Source organism: Equus przewalskii, chromosome X (genome assembly GCF_037783145.1).
Source record: "Equus przewalskii isolate Varuska chromosome X, EquPr2, whole genome shotgun sequence".
Classification (NCBI taxonomy): Eukaryota; Metazoa; Chordata; class Mammalia; order Perissodactyla; family Equidae; genus Equus; species Equus przewalskii.
The window spans coordinates 29,088,615-29,093,239 of NC_091863.1; positions in this window are offsets into that span (position 1 = coordinate 29,088,615).

A 4,625-nucleotide genomic window follows, 5' to 3' on the forward strand; every position below is an offset into this window, starting at 1 on the left:
AATCTCCATTCCTTCGATTGTTTTCATCATAGTGAGTAGAGAAAAGACAAATTTGAGCTTTCTTTCCATTATTTTTCCTTACCTATTTTGTTGGAGAGCTGCTAATGAAAGTGGCTTTTTGAAGAAATAAATAAATAATTTCATCCACAAAGGAGACTTTCAAACCCAGGAAACTGAGATAACTGTGCTGTTCATAGTAAAAACAGGCTAGAAAATTTTTGAGAACCCAAGAATTTGCGTTTACTTGCTTATAAAGCTAATTATTATCATGAGTATTACTTCAGAGATGCCAGAAGAAAATTTGATAAAATAATTTGTCTTGGAAAAATCCTATTTTTACCTAATTAGTATTCCTGACTCTAGAAAGTCAGTAATGAACCTATCTTGTTTGCAAAACTTGTATCTTATATGCCCTGAGGACAGAACAGAAAACACTTTCATGGACAGTAATATGAGAAGATCAAGTTTGAGATTCATCCCATCCTGTATGTATCCGGGAGTTCAAAAAAGGGACAAGTGGCCATCTAGAGGGCAATAAAAATGGGATATTCACCACATTTTATACCTCTTAGCTGCTGGGAAATTGAGGAGTATCTAAAGCAAGAAGCTCTAACTTGTAGTCCAAGAACAGAGTGGATCTGTGAATTTGAATGGGGAAAAATTCCATTTTCATTTTGTTTTTTTAAGGAAGATTAGCCCTGAGCTAACATCTGCTGCCAATCCTCCTCTTTTTGCTGAAGAAGACTGGCCCTGAGCTAACTTCCGTGCCCATCTTCCTCTACTTTATATGTCGAACGCCTGGCACTGCATGGCTTGACAAGCGGTGTGTAGGCCCACACCCGGGATCCGAACTGGCAAACCCCGGGCTGCCAAAGCGGAACCTGTGAACTTAACCCCTGCACCACTGGGCCTGAACCTTCACTGACTTTTAATTGCAATATAGTATTCCCAAGCCACAATAATGTTAACTGTACCTATAACTTGGTCACAAAACATCACAGATATGTTTATCACATTTCAGTTGTTGAAGATATCTTGAAATATTGTTTATATTCATCACTACTCTGAAAGTATGGCAGTTATTAGCTGCACCATTAGATCTTGTTATGCATCATGTTAATGAAGTACACATTTTAGTTTAACATTTTTACATTTTGACAATCTATTGGAACATTACTAGTTTCTTCAATAATCCTTGCATCATATTTCATGTACTTAGAATACCCTATTCTGTGAAGAGGCATAGGCTTCACCAAACTGCCAAAGAGGCTGATGGCGTAGAAAGAGTTAAGACATTCTGACCCAGAGCAAGAGGATCAAGGCAGGTTACTACTTAGTACATACACTTGGCCTGTGTTTTGCTCTGCTTTCCTTAGCAACTTGCCTAATTCTAATTGCTAATTCAGTGTGGTAGAATGAAATATTTGAAAATCATGGATCTCCATAATCCAGCTTTTGGTGAGCTTTTAATAAAGATCAGGACTCACAAAAATATCTCCACCGGGGTCTCATTGCACTTAGCTGACTTTTGTGGGTCAAGCTACTCTGGGATCCAGGGATAAATGAGGAAGCACCTAAGCTCATGTAGCAGGCTTTTTTGCTGTAAAATGCAGGCCTGTAAGAAATAATTATAACGCAGAATGAAAACACTTAAACACCTTTCAACCTTCATTCATACTCTGCCATGCCCCGCGGTCCATATGCACGCGCGTATGTATTATGCTTCCCTTTCGTTGTGCCCCCATTGCTTCTGTCATTCTCTCTCTCCGTGCTGCCTTTCCTGGTAGGGAACTTCTTTCTCTTCTCTAGATTCTGGCCATCAAGATCTTATTCATTTTTCACAGCCAATTTATATATTTTCAAACCCAATTATACATTTTTCAAATGGAATTTATCTATGATAAATAAAAGCAATAGAGTACAGCGTATACATGAAAAAGGGCTTAGGACCTCATAATTCTCCTTAAATATCTTCTCCTCTTCCATGAAGTTCTTTATAATATCTAAATAGTGACATTCTTCTATCAACTCACAGAACGTTTTTTTCGTGTAACGTATAACCAAATGCATCCTGCTTCATACAACTGCAAACATTTGTGTATTTTTTTTCTACTTGATGATGGGCTACTTAAAGACCACATCTGACTTATTCGTCACAATATTTTTTCAATACTGAAAAGAGTGCTTGAGATACCCCCTCATATGTATCTGTTGAATGAGTACGTAACGCAATATTTCTGTAACAACGAATCACATCAGTGCAGGAAATAATTTTCAAAGGGCTCATTTCTGAGCACAGCTGATCCATCGATCAATTTTAAATTGTGGCTAAAACCAGTCTTTTATACTGATCTTTGCCAGCCAGTTCTTTGGGGATTAATTAGAATAAGAATTTAACTGCTCTTGCTTACGCTAATGCTTCATAGTCTCATAAAGTAAAATGTGTGATGAATATAAAGTCTATCTCCCATGCCATTTAATTTTTTTCATATTTACCTACTGCTTACAAAGAACAGTTTGTAGATTCTGCCTTCTTTTTGTTTTTAATGACAGTTTCTAGTATTTGTTAGCAACACCTGAAAGATAATTTCAGTACCATAAGGCTTGTTTGAGAAGAGAAAATATATTCTTTTGGGACACATCACGTTGCAGTAACGAACGACCTTCAAAATCAGTGGATTTGTATAATTATTTATTTCTTGCTCTGGCTGCCCGTCCGTCAGAGAGGGACAAGATACACTCAGAGCCCCCTGTGCTTCAGAAATCATTGTGACAGGAGAAAGGGGTCTGAAAACTTGCCTGGTGGCACTTAAATTTGGAAATAATGTACAGCGCTTTCCTGCATATGTTTTTGGCCAAATAAGTTATACATTCACACATAACTTCAACGTTGGTGAGGAGGTGCAATATTATGATGTCCCTAAAAAGAGAAGAATATGAATACTTTTTAAAAGCACTAAAAGCAGTCCAGTCAGTTTACAGGGATTGTTTTTTTTTTAACGTTTTCTTGTTTCCCAGTGTTACTTTGTTGATAAACCCTGGAGAGAAGACCAGGAGTTTCTATTGAGACAATGTAATATTACCGAATTTTAGATTACATGAGAAAGTTAACCACAGAGGTACCATGCAGGCCTTCCATTCTAGTTATGATTTAAAATATGCATTCTTATATTTTATTTGTGCCTGAAATTCTCTTCAAAGACAAATAATAATGACAGCTTTAAGAAAAATGTGATCTTGAAGCATTACTAAGTATTATTTTATTACGAAATATTTAAAGATCGAAAGGCCTCATTATGCCTATGAAGCCAGATTGATGAAATATTGGATAACTCTGCTGTGTGAGATAAGAATCCTTTCTATGCACCCTCCTGGAGGAGACCATTGATCGATTACCTCAGTAACCATTTGCCCTTTCCTGCTCACTGACGAAACCTTGATTTCATTTAGTCACATGAAGAGAAGGGCCGTTTCTTAGTCTTCCTTCCAGCTAGGTTTGGTCATCTGATTAAGATTTGACCAAGGAGCTACAAGCAGAGGTGCTGTGTGGTATTTCTGGGAAGCTTCTCTAACAGAGAAAAGGCACGCTCTTATCTTTGTGCTTCCTCATTTCTGCTCCCTAGAAGATGGATATGATGGTTGGAGTTCTGGAAATTTTCACTTAGCCTTGAGCAAGTGCACAGGGATTTTCCTGCTACATGACCCAGAGCCTGGAGGTGTCATAAAGCAAACAGTCAGGACCCAGAAAAAGGAAGAAACTCTTCAGCATTTCAGAAAAATCAGCCTTTTTAGTGAACTTGTGACTATTCTATCTAAATTCATCATATGGATTTGGGGCTCAGCAGTGGGTCTATGCCAGCCGAAAAATGACAAACCAAGGACTTGTATAAACTGGCCAGTCCTTTGTCTTTGAGAAATTTTGTGGCTGTTGCCTTTGCTAGTCCCACCCTTGCCTTTGACCTAGGAGACAATCTTCACAGAAGTACATGCGAGTAAATCTTCAGTCCTTTAAACCAACGGCTCTGAGTTACTCTTTGGGGAGTAATCTGCAGGAGCCTGACTCCTCTATGTTGGATCATGTTCTCCCCGACTTGTGTTGAATCATGACTCATTCACTCAATGTTTCAGCAACGTTGTGTTTATTTTATCACAGGGAAGGTTGAGAGAAGAACTGAGAAGGTTCAGTGTTATAAACCTCAATGGAAAAGACCATATAAGAAAGAAGAATCAATAAATCTTGAGACCATGGTAGATACACTTCTTAAACTGTACTCCATGCTGAGTTGGCGATTATTTTAGATGAATAGCTCTAAGGTTTCCCTTCCTGCCAAAAGTAAATTATAAATGTTTTTGTACTTGTGAATTCCACTTTGTTTTTGACTTGGCAAACATACCTTAAAAGGAACACTTTTACCTATAACTTTACTGTCTATGGTTTCAATAACTTTGGAACTTCTGATCTAGTCAAACATATTCCAGAACATTATATAAAGAAAAGAAAATGTTAAATTCTGTGAGACAGAATTCTTATATTGCATCCCAAATCGAAAAAGTAAACTCAATTTTGCTGTTCATTAAACCGAGCCAATTTTTTGTTACTTTTGCTCACAGATACCTACAGCTTT